The sequence below is a fragment of the Temnothorax nylanderi genome, unplaced genomic scaffold (genome assembly GCF_030848795.1).
Source record: "Temnothorax nylanderi isolate EJ_2023f unplaced genomic scaffold, tnyl_v1.0 TNYL_tig0145_pilon, whole genome shotgun sequence".
NCBI classification, from domain to species: Eukaryota; Metazoa; Arthropoda; class Insecta; order Hymenoptera; family Formicidae; genus Temnothorax; species Temnothorax nylanderi.
This window is the reverse complement of record NW_027249207.1, coordinates 7,467-29,043: the sequence shown is the minus strand read 5'-3', so window position 1 is coordinate 29,043 and position 21,577 is coordinate 7,467. Positions and strand designations below refer to the sequence as shown.

Sequence of the window (21,577 nt, the reverse complement as noted above, 5' to 3'; positions counted from 1 at the left end):
GCGGCGGGGTGGTGGCTATCGCAAGGGAAAAATCGAAAAATTTCACGGAGCGCAGCGGTACGGAGGTAACCCTGATTAACCCGAGGTAGCAGAAATTCCCGGACTCGTGTGAGTGCTCGGCTTATGGGCACCGATCTCTTCAACTCGTGACTTGGGTTGTATGGTGCTCAACGAGTGCCCCGTTTACACGTACTAATGGATTTCGCTGGCTACACGCGAGTGGGTAACGACGCGTCGTGTAACGATCCCGTCGGTTTCTTTCGTACAACGGCGAATGATCGACCTAGATCGAAATAAAGGAGCAGCTAACGAGGGAGCGCTTTTTCCGAACGTTTCCTCTTGTCTCGTGCATGTTACTTTATACACCACCTGGAACGTGACGGGTATCCCTAACTCCCTAACAATGTTCCTTTTTTTCTTTGTCTCGGTTCGCGTCGATATTCACTGGTAAACCGTTCTCTTCCTGTTTCTAGGCGGCGGAAGCAACAGATCTTTTTAAGCGAGCGAATTTTCTTGAAGTGGAGAGTGCAATAAGTCGAGGTTGGCTTCGGTAAACTGGGTTGTCTTTCGCGTGTCTCGATTCCATTTCGTTACCTTCCAATAAAGCGCCTCGAACAAACAAGATTCACCATTTGTGCTAGTTTTATAATCGCGCCGAAAGTACTTTAAGACATTTCATTGCGCCCTATGATCCGCTTGGTAAAGTGCAATTGAAATAATTCCGCGTTAGAATGTCTCGTATATTTTTGTAATAATCGCGTTAATAATTGATTTTTGTCTCGAGCGAGAGATAACAACTGTAGCGTAGTACTTTTAGTAATTTAGTATGTCGGAATACTTTTCATTTCTTTTATTAAAAAATAGAAATAAAAAATAAAAATATGGATAAAATTGGTTATTTATTTAAAACGTGTCAACTTTAAAGGTAAAAATTTTTAAGTAAGCTTACCTATAATAAATGATAGGTAAGCATCTATTAAATTTTTTGCTAAGGAGAGATCGGCTTCAGATTCGTAAAAAAAATTACTATTAAAATTTTACTTATTCACAGTGCAATGGCTTTTATATTTAACATAAATATTGACAAGAAGACAGAAGATGATCACAGAATATTCAATTTTTGTCGCAGGTGTATATTGGGAGTTTTCGAAGCTGGCGAAGTTCGACGTACATATTTTATTTTCCGCGCCTTACATCCTTTTAAGTCTTCGATATTCCTGATAGGTTTTATCGCTTTGAGAATTTTCATGTTGCTATACGACGTGAAACATGAAGCAGCGCAAAGTGATCAGCGCAAAATGTCAATTTTACGATCGACCACACTATATTAGTACACAGCTCATAACATGAAGCTGAAGTGTTATTCTCGCGTTCGATGCTTAAGTGTCCCCCATCCACTTCCGAGAGTTTCTTCTAAGATTGTACACATGCAACAAGCTTCAGAAAGTTGATCTTTGTTCAATGTATATGGTGAATGAAAGATAATATATATAATTTCACAAATTAAATTAACTACAAATTTGACTAATTCGCTATTAAACAATGAATCATCTTATTTCTAAGTAATATTTAAAACTCTCGAAACTTGGTTTTACTTAATACTAACAGCATTGGAAAATACATTATGCGGAATTTTCTATTCATTAGAGAGTGTATAATGCAAGATAATCTGTATTAATATGATTATTAGATCGAAGAAATAAATGAAGAAAAATAAATCATTGAATAAAGTTAGCAAAAACCAATATTTTCTACTTTTGCTTGCATTAACCGAATTATCAATTTATTTGTATATAATACAAAATATTCTAGAAAATTACATTTAATTACGTTAAATTTAGCACGAGTTTGGCAATTGCAATAATATTAACTTATGATCATAATATATTTATTAATAATTATTTTAACAACGCGGATATTATCATAATATGAAAACTTGTTTAATTTTTAATAAATTTTAGTAGTTACATGAAGATTGTTGATTAGATAGATAGTCTAATAACATGGATTAATTAAAGGATTATTAATATATTTAATAAATCGTTAATAAATAGAATATATTTAATAAAATAGAGATAATTAATAAAATACAGATCCTAATCATATATAACGTGGATAGAAGAAAGTGCGACGACTTTGAAACATTGCGCAGAATTTTCTGAAGCAAAACTCCATGTCTCCATTTTGCCCTTTCGATGCGAGCTGTTCCAGTTACGACCTCACGTAAGGCGCGAGTTAAAAAAAAAAACCCGGCAAGCTGAGGTATCATCGGTTGCTCGAATATAATGTCCATTGTCCATTTAATCACGCGCAGCGATTGTTGCGAACAACTGTCCGCGTGTAGGTGGTGCATGTATCGTGGCCAGAGTATCATTGCGACGTTATACAATCCGCGTGTGGCGAGGTCGGTGCGGTACGTACGATCCCGCGGCGTTTTCAATTGCATTTGCAGCAGGCGTGACGGGCCGTACGGCAAAGTTGGCGAACTAAACGTGCGCCCCGAGCCACGGCACGAACTGGGACAAACCTGGGGCGAGCCGCCGTGAACGGGGGTATAAACGTCGACGGTGGGTTCGTAGGCGGGGTCCGCGGTATCGCCATGTGTGACGTTTTGCAAAATCCGCTCGATTCCATGCGAACGCAGCGAACGCGGCAGAAGCTCTCTCGGTGCCGTTGCGCTGAACTATCCGTCGGCGATTTATGCTGCACGAGCGCGCGCCGAAAGCTATCTACGATCGGTTAACCGCCTGTCTTTCTCTCCCCGTATGCACATAGACCACCGCTGATTGCCGTACGTACGTACGTATGCGAACTCACCACCGGCATTTAATGCGTGGCCCAGAGTGTATTTGCGTGCTCGATTACGCGAGTTGATTCGAGCGCCGATAACAAATGTTAGCAAAATTTTAGTCAATTAACTTATGCAGGCCCGGCTCGCTAGCTCACACTCACGACTGCAATAATCCGTACATTTGCACGACCGAAGAAGCTATGACGCATTAGTATCTCGTTGCACAATAGTGAATGAAAAAAGAAATTGCATACTTTGACGAAATATTCGATGTATTATACTAAATGCATATATCTTTTTATTTGTTAAACAACTATTTAGATTAATAATTTGGAATTTTTTAGATGATAAAGAAATTGATAGCAATATGCATTTGCTTTTACTTGCTACATAATTTTAGGATAATTGCTTAATGCTAATTAATTTACATTATAAACTCTCAGGTGTTTTACCTTTCGTGTTTCGTATTGCTTTTCGTATATGATCAATGTGCGTTATCGAAGCTTAAGCGTAATTGAGTTTCATGGGGAGTTCTAGGGTCAATATTGCTACATCGATACATCTCATTTCGCTAACATACTCGAGTCGTGTTGAGCGAAGGTCGTATTGGACGGTTCCATTCATCGCTTTCGATCAATCGTAGAATATTGTAGTATGCATACATTTAATATATATATTACATATCATGCGTAAAATAATACTGCATATATGCACATATACACATGCGCACGTGCGCGCGCACACGCACACACGCACACACGCACGTACGCACGTACATGCTAAATGTATGAGCATAATACATAAACGAAGCAGCAAACCAATGATTGTCGATCGTCCTATTTTTCATAAAACACATAAATGAAAATCAATATTGGAATTGGAATCAATATTGAGTCAGTCTCACAAACAAGAAGTTGTAATCGTGTCTCCTTTGTCTAAAGATTCATCTTGTCGATATTATGATATTTTTCTATGTAATAACATACCATTCTTAGGTGGAAACCTCCCTCCATCAGAAATATTCAGATCGGATATAAGTCGCATTATCTATATGGTATGACAATGAGGTCTCAGAGGTAACATTAGCGTGACAAAGTACGTTATCCAGCTGCTATTAACAATTGTGCTTTTATGTTAATTATATATTTTTTATTAGTTATTTATTTTACGAATTTTTTTGTTTAAATAGTTCGTTTAAATGGTTTAGTTTAAATAATCTGACAGTTAAATAGAAATTTAATTGCCAGACTGTGTAAATCGATACTCCATACTCCATACGCGATCTCATGTTCAACTCATTAACTTTACAATTAGAAATATACTGTATCTATCACAATTTCAGTACACAATGTGCTGTTTATTTTATTTCGCAATTCGCAGCAAAACAATTTTAAGATATTTTGCTGATCTGGTTTTGTTGATTTTATTGCGATGCATACCATTCACGGCTTCTTTTGTTTCGTAATATGCCAATTTTCTCAACTAGTTAAATCGTAAATTATTACAATCCGCGATAAATACCCCGGTCGCTGACCAGTTGGGATCTGGGATTAAATCGAATCTTGTCGCTTGCGATACTCTTCGAGCGTTCGTGAAACTTATCCGGCGTAATAAACGGGTTCACCCTGTACTGCTCACATATCCGAGCGCTGAAGCGAATTGCAGCACCCAAACGTTGTACATTCGCATGCGCTTTCACGAGAATTAACGGGAGCCAATAAAGCGACCGGCAGAAGTTTCACATTTCACAATGCCGGAAGTGAGCGACGTGAAACGCCGCGTATGCAAATCGCGAGGGTTCATCGTCTCAGACTCGCCCGCTAAGATGGCATCTCGCAATCGATCGGTGCAGATCGTTACAACCGCACAGTAGTAAACGCGTTCCAATGTGCAACATCAACGACCTGCTCCGCGGAGCGGCGTATATTGCATCCTTTACCCACATTCGCATCCCGAATACTCTCTGCTGGAATTCCACTAGGTGTTCAAAGCTCGTCAGTTCTATTCTATCATTCGTTCAACTTCCTCGCAGTATCATCTTAAGTGTCTATCCGTAAGCGTTGCTTATATGATGACTCGTTCTCGCTAGAGTCGATCGACCGCACTCGACCCGTCTCTCATTTTCCTGAATTGCTTTCAACGACCTCGCGATATTGTAATTCATCACTATCGTTCTTCTCATGTGATACTGTCTTTTCTTTTACAATCGAAGTGCGTCGGAGATCCCGAAATTCCGTTCCACAGAAACTTCTTGCTTACGACTGTTTGAATACACAATCATTTTGTCATTTTTCGTTTTTCTTTCAATATTATACGTTTTCGAACGTCTTAAAGCATCCATATCGATGAATTACCATATCATTATTTTAAGAAGGCACGTATGCTATAAATAATATATTATGTCTGATCGCTTCTTTTATTTGTTTTATATTTCAAGATTGAAATTGTATTAATATTATGCTTAGATTGCAATTACAGACAATTTAACAAAGATTTATGATGAAATTTAAGTCATAATCAAAGAGCACAATAAATGGGTCTGTTATAACAAAGTTCTATAAAATAAGTTCTGTAAAATCTAAAAAATATTACAAACTGCGGCTGACAAATTTTTTTTATATATGCTCTTGTTTAATATCTACTAAAGAGACAAAAGATTATCTTATTAATATTGCTTAAAGATTTTTTCATCACAAGTAATGTTAAAACATCGAATCAAAGATTTACTGTGTCCAGGGTAGAGTAATATTAAGCATCGGTTTAATCGTTGGCTTTTACATTTCCAATCTGCCTTGAGTAATTCAAGTCGAATTGGAAGCTCTGAAAATAGGAGCATGCTTTGTAACTCTTTCCGCCTGTGCAACAGCGCGGCACATCGAATGTATTGGTGTTAGGTAGAAGCCACCTGAGCAATAAAAAGTACGATCGGACGCATCGGCGCAACACTCAAAACACTTCCGTTTCTCTGTTCGACGTAGTGAATATTTTCTCTCTTATTTGATACCGTTGGTGAGGTATTCTCGCCAACTGGCGCGAACCGCCGCATCGCCGCTTCACTCGAACGTTCGATAAAATGTTCATAGGCAAATGGAGATTTAACTTTAGTAAAGAATAAAGAAACTGCGCGGACCATAAATCCCATCTATATTTCAATTTCCAACATCCGCTCGAATCGAACGAGTAATTTTAGACGTTCCAGAGATGGCTTCTTGATATTAAAATTAAAACGTATTAAATTGATATCTTACTTAGATGAGATTTAGAAATCCTTTATTAATAAAAGCTTATTTTTTGTATTAATTAGAACTCAGATTTTTTTAGTTCGAGCTTTGCTTTATCACAAATTTATATTATTTAGATCGAAGTAGCGAAGGGGTATATGCATGTGTGTGATATTTTATTAAAATTTACATTATAGGGAAAATTTTATGTTAGTTTACATTTAGCACGCGAGCGATAACGTGAACAAGTATAGTGTGCACGCCAATAAAAAGGGTTGAAAAAAAGTCAATAGATAGTCAAGATATATAACGTGTTGATATCTCGACATAACATGCACAAGGTGGATTAACTTCTATTTAAATTGCAAATGTAATTGTGCTATCTTGAATATTTTATATTCTTAACTTGGAAAATGATCATTCTTGCAAAATGGAAATAAAGAACGTAATGAGCTCATTTTAATACAAAGATGAAAGTATTCAAGTCGGAACGATTCCGTTTGGCGAAAGTACGAACTGAATAAATCAACGTAAACTCTCATTGACGTCTTTTATCGTGCAGAATTGCCTTATTAAAATTTCGCGAAATGTAGAATCGCAGGATAACAATCTAAAGCGAAAGTAAGTAAGTGATCACTCAGCAGTGATCACACAAATCATCTCATTGCTTAAATCGCGCAAGAATTGGGGGAAAAGGACATTTAGAGCCGAAAGTGAGAGTTGATGCTAGAAACGTTAACGCCACTTGCCTATCTAGGGTCCTTCAGCGCGCCGCCGCTTGTAGAAAGGCGGCGAGTAGAAAGACGACGAGAGATACAGAGAAACAAGATAGCGGCGCGGCGGATAGCACTGAACCCTGAAGTAGTCCTATCGCGGAAGAGGCATCCAGAGATAGAGGATGCCGGCGGGCGTACACCCTCTCCGGAAAGTGCCACCTAAAACTTCGAATCTCACATCTCGCGCGCTTGCAAAGCCTCGCCCTTAAATTCTTCGTCTCATCCGTTCGTGCTTGCACGTTTCCCCGTTCTCTTTCTCGTTTCCATCTTTCTAGTAGCGGTCTTCAAAGTTACAGCTACCCGCGAATTCACGCTGCGCTGCTGCGTTCGTCAGAAACTCGCAGTCATAAAGTAACACGCTCCGCGACGGATATTTGCGAAATACAGCGAACTTTATGCAACAGTAATTGAGCATTCACGAAAATTCATATACCAAAGTCACGTTTCACTAAGAATGAAATATTTCCATATATGAACGTATATCATTGTAGTTAAGTTTATTTATAAAAAGTATATATACTCAAGATATACTTCTAGATTGCCATCAGAAATTTATGTGATTGCAATTGCCATTTTATTAAAAAAAGAGAAAAAAGTAACTTATATTTTTACAGGGAAGAATCCTCGTGTAGCGATAGTTTTTCGACTTTTCTAACTTTTTCTGATGATAGCCTATCGTGTGGACTACGCTTTTTTTTATCAAAACTATTTCCTTAAATGTATCCGGCCAATTTGAATTTGTAATCTCGTCGATATTTCGGTAGATACCAATCAAATTCGTCGAGAAAGGGGGAATCGCGCACTCACGCACAGTACGAGAGGGTACGAGATTTTGAGATAAAAAGAGATTGCCGGCTTTTCGTTGGCCGTGTTCCAGGATTTCTCGCGGCCGCATTTCTGCCTCGCGATCTACGTAAACTTTACCGTGCTCTTCCACGCTATGGATTGTTCCTGAGCGGACCGTTTGTTTCCCCGTTTATGGAACCTGCTTATCCTGTCGGGTTTCGCTTTACTGCCTCATGCCGGGTCATTAGCCACCGTTTGGAGAACACGGAATTCTTGCGGTAGCTGAATGAATTTGAGACGCTGTCTAATATTTCGTAATAATTATTCTGGAATAATTATTCTGGAAATAGGACCGGTTGTCCGATACGACGTGTCTACTTCGAAATTGTTACACCTCGACACCTCGTTTCAATAAGTAGCGAGAATTGGTTTCGTGGAATTGGGGCATGTATTTCTCAGGATATATTAATATCTGAATGTCATTGGAGAAATGTGAAGAACTGTATTGAAATTAAATTCTATAAAATCAGCTATAATAAGGCAATTAATTGTCGCTGCATTATAATATATATACCGTACGTATCAAAAGTTCCAGAACGGCATATTATTTCAGAAAGTATTGATTTATTGGACAAATGTTTCAGATAAAAGTTGGAGGGTTCAAAGAGGGCAATAGACGATCTTAGATTTTGAGTCTGGGGGCCCAAGGTGGGTTCAAATTAATTAGTAGAAAAGGATGATACAATAAAAAATGAGAGTTTCCATTTAAAAAATTTAACTTGGACCCTACTGGGCCCAACACAGACCCCAGATCCAAAATCTAATAAGATCGTCAATTGGCCCCCTTTGTACTCTCCAACTTTTATCTGAAATATTTTTCCAATAAATCAATACTTTCTGAGATAATTAGCTGTTTCTGAACTTTTGGTGAGCACTTTATGGTTATTAATTCTCAATTGATGATTATTAATTCTTAGTTCTACAAATGTATGTACATCAGAAAGTTATTTTGTCTTTAGCAGAGAAAGAGAGAGAATGAAAGAGGAGAGAGAGAAATAAAGATTTATAAATTTATATTATAAATAAAATATAAAATTTTTCGCGCGCAGCAACGTTTTAATTAATTTTCACGGGAAAATTATGCGCGACTTTGATGCGAAAATATGCACAACGGGATCACAGGAAATTATATCCTACAGTCGTTGTCACCTCGAAACCTCGGCGGGCCCTTCCATCATTAAACCCATCAGACGACTCGCACGAACGCTCGCGTGAAACCGGTCGAAAATGCGGCGCGTTGGGGCCGCTAAATGTACTCACGCGCAAACATTACCCTCTATGTGTACGCTCGAACGCCTGAGTTCTATGTCTCGTCATAACCGCGTCGAAATTACGCGGTCCTTTTAATGAACGCGGAGATATTACCCCGTAGCCCCTTTGCCAGCCCGTCCTCGTTGGCGCGGCAGCGGCGACGGGCAGGCTATTTACAAGCGTTTCTCCTAACAATAAGTCTCACGATATTTTCGCTATGAAGAAGACTGATATAAATTCTCGGGAATTTATCAGAGCCGCGAGTAGCGCCTGTGAAATTTTTCCTGGCGAAGTGTATGTAAGCGCGTCTCGACACAAGTTTTCTTAGGGATTTACCGGCATTAAGAATGACTTGCTTTGACGGTCTTATTATGAAATTTACGCTTGACATTAACCGTGGTTGAGTAACGTGGGTTGTATTGTATGACGACAATTGACGACAATTGAAGCCAACTGACCTTATCTTAAAGTTTTTTAAATGCATTTTTTGTCTACTATATGACGACAACTAATCTTATCTTGAAGTTTTTTTTATATATTAAATTAAATTAACATTTCCGTTAGTTTTTGCATGAAAATTCAACATTTAATGTGTCATATGAAAAAAAGATTTGAAACCCATTCTATATAAACTAAAAATAAGTCCATCAAAATCTACTTGTGGGAAAACAGTATTTTCGATTTATATTCGAATATTTTTCTCTTCTCTGAAAGTTCAAAGGGGGATGTATTCTACCCTTCCGAATGCGTCATGGTACCCATGAGACACCTTATATCAATGTGTACATGTGCGCTGTCAGACCGGCATATTGGAAATCCTATTTGCGAAAATAACGCGGTTCTTTCGCTATTGGCAAATTATCTCTTGCGTTTCGGAAGGGCGATTGTTCATCGCGGGCGGAAATCGAAGAGCAAAACAATGGAGGAGAATGGAGGTTGGACGGACTAGTTGGAGATAAATAGGAAAAAGAAAGGCGTGCTATGAAACGTGCGCGACGGCTGTGTTACCTCGAGCGATAAACTCTGGCGGAGCGATCCTCAGGGAAATAAAGTTTCAGAATGGTAGCGAAGAGGCGCCTCGGCGACTCCACCTTCGTCGTCGCCGGCCGGTCCTCCTTCGCTTGACCTCCGACAAATCGCGCGAGGAGCGTCTCAGCCCCTCGTTGGTTTTCTCTTACACTTACACCACAATTATAAGGGACATTCGTGTGAGCGTAAATTCGATGGGACTTGACTCTAGTTAGGATCAAGGAAAAAAAAACATAGAAATTCTTTTATCCACACGTCGCGAATCACAGTGGGAAAATGAGATTTTATGGCGATATATTATTAAAAGTTTTTAATAGAGAAAATAAGAAAAATATACAGTGCATGTTTCATGATGCACAAGGGCACAATTCTAATTTAAGGCTAAGGTATTTGCTATGTTGGGCGAAATAAGAATTATACAGGGAAATATCTTTAAATCTCTACGTTTAGTTTAAAACGATATTTCATCTTGAACTTAGATTTTATAAAAATTCCGACGTCAGTTTTCTCTAAATCTGAATTAATGAAAAGTCACTGGAGATGGCATACTTTAGACTGAGAGACGCATCAGTGATTATTCACTGATATCGATAAATCGGTATGCTACTCCAGTGATTTTTCACTAATTCAGATTTAGAGAGTTTATTAGATATTAATTAAAATTACTTTTCTATTTATTAAAAATTAGATTTATTTTTCTGCAATACATTTTCATAATTAACATGATACGAATTAAGAAAGAAAAAACGATTCTTTCTTAAAAGTATTTGAATGTAAGATTATAGATATTTTGAAATTGTAGTCGTTTCGTTTTACGATGAAGAATTCGCAGGAGTTCAAAGAAACAATAAAATTTTAATTAATCTTGGTAAAGTGTTTCCTCAATAAAGATTTGCCACGATTAAAAGTGATTCTCAGATTTTTGCTTCGCAGATCAAGTTGTCTCCCAAGAGTAAAAAAGAAGTTAATAATGTCTCATGTAATTAATTATTTTATGTTCAATGTATTTTCCCAATATAATTGTCAAAGGTGTTTCTAATTAAATTTTAAAGTTCTTTTCTGAGTTCCTATTTTGACGTGTTATTGAACTAAGTTCAAACTTAAAGTTCCAAATTAGACGCGGTTTATTTTAAGCATGAATAAAATTAATGAAGTCTTATACTTCTGAGTTGGTCCGTTTTCAACGGTAAACTACTTGAATATTAAGATTGTAAAACCTACTTCACTAAACGCTCGAAATGTAGAGGTTCAATGAATTTTCGATATCTTCATAATTGGGGAAGATTACGACTCCGAAGGGTCAATCCCGATCAATCCAAGGGAGATTTCCGGGCTCATTGGCGTTATTCCTTTATAGCTTCATCTCCGTCGTGTTCGCTGAGGCGAAAAGGATCTCGAGCAATGCTCTGTCTTAGAGGCGGATGGTTTGACTCCTCTCCCCATCTTCGATCCTTCGTGATGCAAAATAGAACTCGGATGAAAAGTCACGGGGTCGGAGAAAATGCGATTCGCCAAGAAGATTCGTCGCGCTGATTTCTCAACTGCGGCAACGAGAGCGAATCAAGATCTGAATGTGAGAATTAGGCGAACACATTCTTTTTTAAGTGTCATAGAAAGGTTGAATAGTTTCGTGGGATTCTAATACAATATTTCAATAAATATTAAAGTCTCATCTCGTTATCGAGAGAATAATGAAGGAGAGGGAAATAATTTTGATTGCTAATTTTGGTAATAATAATTTCATTAAATTATAATTTCCAATATTAATACAAATTAATATATTATCAAATTGCTAGCAATATTGGTGATAACTTAAAATATATATATTGCATTCAATTAATTTTATTTTTAATTTGGGAAAATTTATGAATTTACTTGTTATGTGTCCATGTCTTTAAAATTTAAGCGAGGAGTTAAAAGATGATGATCAATGTCACGTAAACAATATCATTTATATATGCGCATCATTTAGAAGTAGATTAATATTTTTGGTTTAGCTGGTACGAAAATTATAGTATTTTTGTCGCTACGTCATAAAGTCGCGCTGTTCATTATTTTTGTCGCTTATCCAGGTACGGTAGTGTATTCCATATAGGCGTTGTCGCCTAATGAATATCTCATACCCCAAAGCGGACGCGGCACGCGACATTAATTATTACGCGTCGAATTAATATTCCGCATTTACGGCACCGTGCGAGAAATCGGTGACTTCCTTTTCCGTGTACAAACGTGCGTAGACACACGCACGTGCACTCGTGCGTGCGTGCGTGCGTGCCTGCGTGCGTGCGTGCAAGCATGCGTACATTCGTGCAACGCAGTTAAAACGCGACTCATTACGACTGCGACTGCTCTGACGACACTAGGCTCGTATATCAAACCGAGGGGGTTACTCATTTATAATTTACCCAAAGCGCGCGCAGCTCGCGCAATGTTCCTCGGTTGCTACCCCTTGCGGCATGCAATAAAAACAAGATGACCTGCGGCCGCGTGGGGTCACTACACCCCCGTCATTTGCATAAGGCGTCGAGAGGCCGAACGAGAGCTATGCCAAATAAATCCTTGTGATTTATGCGCGCCTGACGATATACGTTCCCGAGTGGACAGGCGCATCGAAGGGATATTCGCGGAAGGTGGATCTACTCGGGAGATTTCCGATCGCCACATTTTCTCTTATGCTATATCCTTATCAATCACTGTCCCCTAGCTTACATCGTATAGGACATGAACGCATTATCCTTACTTATATATCCTACGACTCAATGTTCCCGGGACCTCGCAACCGGACGGACTTAGAGATTCAAGGGAAAGGAAAAGAAGATAAGAAGCTGAAGAAAGCTGGAAAGACCGAAAAGGGATAAGAGCACGAGAAAATTCGTTCGTAATTACGATTTCCGTCGGACGGGAGCTAAAAGCGTTAGTTTTCTCAGAAATATTGAAGACGCGGATGGGAAAGTTGTAATTGAAGTTCTTGATACCGTTTTCTTGTCTAATCTAAAATGTCTTGCGGCAAACTTCTTTAAAGAGTTTGTGTATTTAAATATACATATAATACCCCCAAAGATTATGTAAATTGCGCTATAATTAATATAAAGAAGCGTTCCATCTTTTGACGATGTAATTTGTGCTGTAGACCGGAATTGCTGTCCGCGGGAGGAAGCTACCAATATCTAAAGTACGCGAAAGTAGATAGGGTCGTCCTCGGTGGGCCGTTGAGCGACCCTTGTTTAGACCCGGGGTGGGACTGGATTTAAAGTCAGAGAAGTGTGAAAGAATAGATAGAGAGGAGACGAGGGAATTCATACGTATTATATACCCCACTTGGGAGGAGAGTGTGTCAGACGGAAAGATACGTGCGATAAGGAAGACAAACGACGAACGATAAAACGGCGGATGGCTTCCCGGGAGTTGTCCCGCGCGCGGAGTCTGATCATTATTAATGAGCTAAGTGCGTCGTTATAGGCTTATTATCCGGCCGTTCTAATTAAATTGGATTAGCGCAATGAAGCGTACTATGAAATTCTCGGTAAATGGTCCCACCTCGACCCTCCCGCTGCACCCCGCATCATTCGCCTCGACGACGACGACGTTGTCGCCGACATGCGACATCGACGGATACGCGCGATAACATCTTTTGACGAATTTGATTACGTACATATAACGCACGATTATTACGTACGGCTCTTCCATTTAGTACGCCCGGCTAATTTCTCCGCGCACGAATAGTCAGATGTTATTAATGAAAACATTAAACGACCCCTATTAGCGTCATTACGCGAATGAGATATAAGCGATATATTAAGACACTCATATTAACGGACGTATGAAGGATTTATAGCCTGGCTTCAATGCTGGGAATTATTCTGCATTATGAAATCTTATCACTGTCTTTTAATTGTTATATAAGTATATCTGCTTCTTCGTTTCTCGCGAAAGGTTTGATCGCAGCCTTGGAGTTTCCATAACTCTCACGATCGATCGGTTTAAGCCATCTGTTCAGTCTCGATTCACTTATTAATTTAACACTGAACGAGATATTGAAGAGGAAATGAGATAGAACGACGTTCTGTGAAGAGAAATTCTCGAAGCGTTAACACGTTTCCTGCCGCATGAGGTGTATTAGTTGAACTTTTTGTTCAGGCCGTTTGATATTTTTGCTACTAAATATAACATTATTATAAAATATTTTATAAAATCATGTGCTGATGCTTAAATATTATATATAACACAATTATCGCATAATGGAAATCGTTACACTTTTTTCTTAGTAATAATGAATTTATAATCTTATAAATATTACACAATATATATATATATATATATATATATATATATATATATATATATAAGCAAAACTATTATAGTCTCGACATCGTGGGGCGCATGCGATCTGAACGGAAAATTATGGATTTAACAGGGAACGCGTTAGTGGAAATTGCAATCTAAAATATAACGCATTAATATATTGTTCTAAATTAATCATCAAACGCAAAAATATTGCACTAATTGAGTCAAGCTTTTGCAAGTAGATTATAAACGTATCTAGCGCGATACGATGTGGCAAGAGAAAGATCATCGATCAAGAAAAGCGAGCGTTAGGATTTAATTAGAACGTCGTTCTCGCCATCGTCGTCGCCGTTTCTCGCTGACGAGTCGGCAAATCGCTGTCTCCACCATCCTGCCAACTCCCATCCATCCTTAATTATTCAGACCGGCTATAACTCACGTTTTAAGCGTGGCAGCAGTAATTGGTGTGAAACTAAAGTAAAGTTTGAATCGTCGTCATCGGCCTCGTACGCGGATCGTTGTACGATACATATACCTGTGCAACGAGCGATCGAGCGCACAAAGTGTCAAAACGTCGAAAGTGCCACGGCAGCATTGGCGGGAAACTAGCGAAATAACGTAATAGAGATATTTTCTTGTTAAGGTCGCGACAATGACCGCGAGAAATGCTGAGGATTAAATCTTGAGAGACGTGCGGCGTGGCGGCGCCGCGTTTATCCGTATAACTTTTGCTTTTAATTAAGCTTGGGAAGTTATTCGGCGTTTCGCGCGCCGCTATACTAACGCCGCCGTATTAACATCCGCGTGCTTTCCGTGATCATGAGGTGCGGCCGACACGAGCAGTTAATTAATATCCGCGATTTTAGGCGGCAGGCTTAATACGCCGCGTTACTCGGCGATTTTCAAAATGCGATTAAGCGCCATTGTTTCCGCGGCGGGCGAGAGACGACGGGAAACGAGGAGAGTTTTTCAATTTTTGTCCGGATCGCGAATTAGCCGCGAATCTAAAATAGGTCGCTATAATGCGATTATCCACGGTAGCAACGAATGTTAAACGACTACCACCGTCCGTCGAGAGAGCGTTGTGTATTTGGCGTTGAATTCGTACAATGACTATAATAGCCCGACAATGTCATTAAGCGATTCGTTGGTGCATTTGGTCGTCAACACCCGCGTAGATCAACGTGACCAATTTATCTCTATTTAACTGCGACAGCAACGTTCCATTTTTACACACAAAACGGTTCATTTAATCCTATACGACGCGTTCTCTCCATCACCGCGGTATCATTAGTCAATCTAATGAAAGTTATATTAAGCAGTGGTATTTATTGCAAAAGTTCTGCCCACTACTCTTCTTATGAATGATATAGAACAAACACGAAACTATCAATTATTATTAAATATGCACTATTAATAATCATGATAATAATAATACAGACAACACTCAGATAACATTCTTATTAAGCTTTAAATAGTTAATCATTGAACATTTGCTTTCAAATCGTTAAAACTATTTAAATATTTACGATTATATTTAGAATAATATTTGAACTTTAATGATTAGAAATATTTATTGTTTCTACGACTTTTGAATGGCCGTCGATAGTTATCAATGATGTTAAAAATAATATTATTAGATAATAAATATATAAGTAAGCGTTCATTATGTATAAAAACAAATATGAAAAGTCAAGGGTCAAATATGAGAAAATAAAATTACAGTTGAATATAGCTATAGTTTATTGTCCAAGGGTAGACAAAGGCAATGTGAACGTTTCGACTGTACTAATTATAAGTCGTCAGCACAATTGAATAAATTAAAAAATGAGCGAATTTAGATGTTGACCATATACTATGAGAAAGAATATTATGCAGAATTGCATCATATATCATCTTATTGTGCTTTGATTGACAAAATTAAATTATTGCTTCAATTGCAAAAACACTTTCAACGTATGTACATATACTTTCTTTTTCTCCGGGGCTCTTCTTTTCGCCATAATAACACGCCAACATCATCAATTTCAATCTCGGAGCTCATCATTCTTAACCCATAACTTCTCATGACATAGTTTTCATACACGTCGCAACCATGTCTCGATACGAGATCCTACTCCAGGATACTCGAGATTATACGAGGATACCGACTCCCCTCTTTTTAGCAATCTCATTTCTCGAGCAGGAAACACCCCGGTGTACCACACGACAAGACCCTTGTAGCGCGGATATAACGCGTGTTAGTCGTGCTCGTGAGCAAACAACCGTAGGGTTGACTGCAATTAAGACTTCGAACTCGCCAGTCGACGTTAATGGATATCTAATTTGCTCTCGTTCGACTTGCGGTCCAAAGGCGACAAGGGTCGCGTAAGCGAAGACAAAGGGAAAGGAGCCGGGATCTCCGGGGTAAGGGAAGAGGGAAAAGACGAGGCAGCGATGTTCATTGTCCTGTCGCGAGAGTCAAGTTTGGTAGGAATGACAGGTCGATATCGCGAACAAAAACGTAAGACACGCTGCGAAAGGAGAGAGAGAGAGAGAGAGAGAGAGAGAGAGAGAGAGAGAGAGAGAGAGAGAGAGAGAGAGAGAGAGAGAGAGAGAGAGAGAGAGAGGTCGTATAGACAGAAGGTTTCTTGCCTACGCTCCGGAGAGTAGCTTGCGCAACTACGTAAAGTATACATATTATGTAAAGGCAAGGTAGAAACAGCATGTAAGTATCGGTAACGGAAATTGGAAATTCGTAAGTGCATGACGCGGAGATTACGTAACGGGGGTAGATAGTTTGATTTCGCGCGCGATGATAGTGACTGTGTAAACAATTTTCGTCAACATACCGGCCGAAATTATATGTACATATCTACCGCGTGCGCGATGTGCGTTATTTTCATATAGTAGATTGTTATCGCGTGAACGTTTGCCTTCGTAATACTGCTGTCAAAAATACATATTGGAATATAATAGCAGAAATATGATGCACGCATAATAAACGATTCATTTAAACGGTAAATATTTCCTATAACTTCTCCGAAATGATATAATAATGGAGAATGATAATAATATATTATGCAAATTATGAAATTTGTTGTATCTTACGCACGTACAGGTATACAAAGTATGTAAATTACGCTAATAAATATATTGGTTACTGAAAAGCTTTTACCAATTATAAATTGCCAGAAGAATTATAAATTAGAGAAGAGGAAAATATGATTAAATTATAAAACAGCTAGAAAGATAACGTGTCCTGAAGAATAAACGCAAGAAAGCGAAGAGTTACAGATTATAAAAAGGGATAATCTTCCCAAGCGAACACTTTGCGGTGTGTTGTATTGACTAACAGTGGGGTCAAGTCGAGAGACAGGAAACATCCGGTTCGAGAACAAAGGCAGAGAGGAAGAGGGGGTGAGAGAGAGGGGGGGGAGAGGGGCATAGAAGAAGAGGAGATCACTTGTCGACATACCACCGCACGTAATTTCCTGACGGCGTTACCATGCCTAGGAAAGCAAAACGCCGAGGAAAGGGAGAAGGAGGGGCGAAAACTGGGGTGGCTCGTAAAATTAACGTAACTACATCGAAACCTCGAGCCCTCAGCTACGCGAGAGCTACGTATCCCACGCTATGATCAATGACACATCACTGCACAGCGGTGCGAAAGCGTACTCCGTCGCTCGCGTAGGGCTTGAAATTTATAGTGACCTGACTCACGGAGCGTTATACCCGGAAACTTCGCAATCGCGACGGATAGTATAATAAATTAAATTAAGAAGGGCGCTCCTCAAAGGACGACGCGGTTAAGTTGAGCAGCCGGAGCGAGCTGCTTTCGTAATGCATACGTCTTGCCGCCGCTCGTATGACCGGGTTTTAGACAGATATTCGAGACTTGAATTCTCTCCGACGATTCGTAGTTTGTATATAGCGCGAGAGAACATTACATAATAAGGAAAGTATCTAGATTTATATAAATCTGTCATCAGGATACTTTTCGTAGTTTGAAATCATTTAATTGCGATTATGTTATGAATTAAGATAATTTTACAGAAAACTACGAGAGTGAGTCAACGCACTCTGTTTCTATAATTTATTAGAACAATAGTAGGGAACGTACAATTACATTATTTTTCAACATAATCACTTTGTTTTTCAACGCACTTGTTCCAGCATTCCACAAGCTTGTATATACCTTTGGAAAAAAAGTTTTTGGTTTTGTCTCTTTACGGGTTGTCTCTTTATTGGGTTTTGAGAGCATCCTGCATATAGTTCAGATTTTGCTCCCTCACATTACCATCTGTTTGGTTCATTTAAAGATGCTTTAAGAGGTCGTCGATTTGCCAGACCAACATGCAAGAAGCGGTACATACATAGCTAAAGGACAGACCAAAAATATTTTTTTCGAGGATATATGCAAGCTTGTGGAACGCTGGAACAAGTGCACTAAAAAGCAAGAGGACTATGTTGAAAAATGATGTGATTGTACGTTCTCTTCTGTTGTTCAAATAAATTATAGAATAGAGTATGTGTAATTATTGATTCACCCTCGTATATTAATAGCTTTATATCGTTTAAAATATGTTCTGATACCTTAAAGTTGAATTATTGACTCACCCTCGTATATATTAGTAGCTTTAAATCGTTTAAAATATTTTCTAATATGTTAGAGTTGAACATGCAATACTAATATACTAAATTTATTATACTGCAGCATTGCGGCTCTAGGTTTCAATTTTAATTAGGGTGGATTTACAGAAATAGAAAAGAGTGAAAAACGTTATTTCCTAAAAGAAACACAATTATTGGGCTATGGCTCATTAACTATGTTTATTTTATGAATTCGATTTTTTGTGAGCCTCTTGACTTCACTGTTATTTCCTAATTCATGAGAATTGTCCACGTAACTGACACATAATTGACACCCAATTAGATCAATTCAATCTATCCGAAGGACAAATGACAGCTAAATTGGATTAAAATATGAATTTCTACAGCGGTGTGGAAAATGTGTCTGTGCGCATTTAAAGACACGTATATTGTAATTGTTTGCGAATAGTTTTAAGTAAAATATTCTAAAGGAAAGAACAAGCAATAATCGGCTAGAAACTAATGATCGTGTCTCTTATCATCTTATCTCGCCGTTATATACACGCATATCGGTTTAATAACAGTAAAATCAACGTGACATCAGGCAAACATTAAGACCTTAACCACGCGAACGATGCTGCGTGATGATCAATGGCACGTCACGCGCCGTGTTAGAGGCTTATCCACTCGCATAGTCAGGATTTATAGCGATTTAAGTGGCCTTGAATTTCAAGAAATAAATTACCATCTCGCGCTATTTACGCTTTACAAATATGTCATGCGTTTGTGCCAATTAGAAATTATGTCATATTCAAAATGATATATGACCTAATTGTCTGCACATTTGAAAAAAGACGAATCGAGAGGACGAAACTTTCGACAAACCATGAAAACCGTGAGAAATTACTGCGACGATGATGCATCCGCTTAACTAATTAATAAAAAACAACAATTGTGGAATCCCGATAATCCGTCATTGATAATCGAAGAGATTAATGTCCATGAGATTCACGGTGGATTTCACAATAGAAAAACAAATAGCTTGAGTAGAAGTGGAGCCTTGATAACACAACGCGCAACGCACATCGATAGAAAGCTTTGTAATTCGCCGATACCCGAGATCTGTAGAGAGTCTAGGGTCTGATCGGGTTTGTAGTAACTTGAATTGAACATGATGAAAATTCCTTTCAAGATTTTAATCATGACAAATCGCTCTGCAAAGCGGATAAGGGCATTGAAGACTTTTTAGCGGGAAATAGACGAGTGGCAAAAATCTATCACTTATAACCATCCGATAACCACAACTTCTGAAACAGTCTACGCTATTACGGGCTCGATATAGAATGCCGAGGCTAGATACCCCTGAGGCCTAATAGTTTTATGATGAAATCGCTAACGATAAAATTTCTTGCGCCATGAGAGTTAACGATATTAGGAATTCGCGACAATCGTTTCACGTTTAAAGTAGAACTGAAATTGATGGATTCGGTCTTTTTATCGATTGAAAATTAATATTTAATGAAATTAGTCGTAATATTGCATCGTGTATTATAGCTCATTATTCTTGAATAAGACTATTTTATAAGATTATTTCCGCATTATAACGATTAATGTAGTTTAATAATTAAAATTACATTTAAATTAAATTAATGCATAGGTAAAGATATTGCAGTTAAAAAAAACTAATGTCGTGCGTCCAAAGGATAATAACATATAAAATGTTTTAAAATTACTTCTATCACATAGAAATCCTTTGTAAAGTAAATCCTTTGTAAATCAAACTATAAAGTGGGCACTTTTCTAAAAAAAAAAAAAAAAATTATATCAGATTATGAGTCGCTTTAATCTTAATCGTGAACAATTTCAAAGCTACATGTACTTTGACATTATTATTGAAGAAAAAGCAAATCCAAATTGATAAAAGAAATTGCAAAAAATAATTTAAAAAAAAAACGGCAATGATTCTGATAAACTCTTATAGAAATTTGGCTTGTCATTGGACTTTTTTTTGCTAAATATAACGAAAGATGCGCTCGTGCATAATGACAAGTATTTAAAATCGCTCGGTGAAGATATCGGTGAATGCGAATCCGTTTATCTGACAGTTTGCTAGACAGATTTCCATCAATATCAATTCTTTTCGGCGTGACGTCGATCAACCAATCCAGTAAATTCATAATCGCGTAATCGAAACACAGAGATAGAGCAAACGCTACGCCACTATGGAGAAATTATGAAATTGCCGTGATTTGGGACTCACTTGCTGCGCGAGAATGTGGTACACGGTTGGTCCTCCGCGAGATCACTTCGCGTCACGGCTGGGATGTCCTCGGGCAGACGAATCGCCGAGACGAGCTTGTCGCGCAACACAACACTCGCGGTCCGGTGTCGGCCGATCGGTGTCGTACACCGAATCGGCGACTCAACCCTCGAAGGAGGGCTGCAATCGGGGACACATGATCCCCCTTGCCCACCGGGAGCGGCTCGATCCTCCGAATCCCCGATCGTGCACCACAGCGCGGTGGAGATCACTCGAAAGCCAGTTACTCCGCACTTCGCGATCCGCTGGCTAACGCGACATATGACGAAGAGAAACGTATTAACGTCGGCCGCGAGTCACCGAAGAAAAACTTGGGATGGTCACTGAGCTCGACGATGATGACGCACTGGCATGTCACACTTGCCCAAATTCCCACCCGCGCTCGCAGGTTGTCGCGTGCACTCGAGGATAATCACACTATCCCACACAGTCCTTTTGTCGCGGCCGCCGTCAGGCTGCCGTGAGGTGAGTTTCTCTTCTCTCGCGG

General features: G+C 38.8%; 1 protein-coding gene across 2 annotated transcripts in view; it reads right to left on the bottom strand.

Annotated features, from left to right (window-relative positions):
* The window catches only part of Dpr12 (defective proboscis extension response 12), a 256,117-nt gene extending 234,742 nt beyond the window's left edge, over window positions 1-21,375 (bottom strand). The window contains exon 1 of one of the 2 annotated variants that reach the window (XM_071714743.1): window positions 21,031-21,375. The gene's annotated coding sequence lies outside the window, so the exon portion shown is untranslated. The remainder of the gene's footprint in view (window positions 1-21,030) is intronic. The other variant, XM_071714740.1, reaches the window with a different exon arrangement.
* Between the last annotated feature and the right edge of the window lie 202 nt (window positions 21,376-21,577).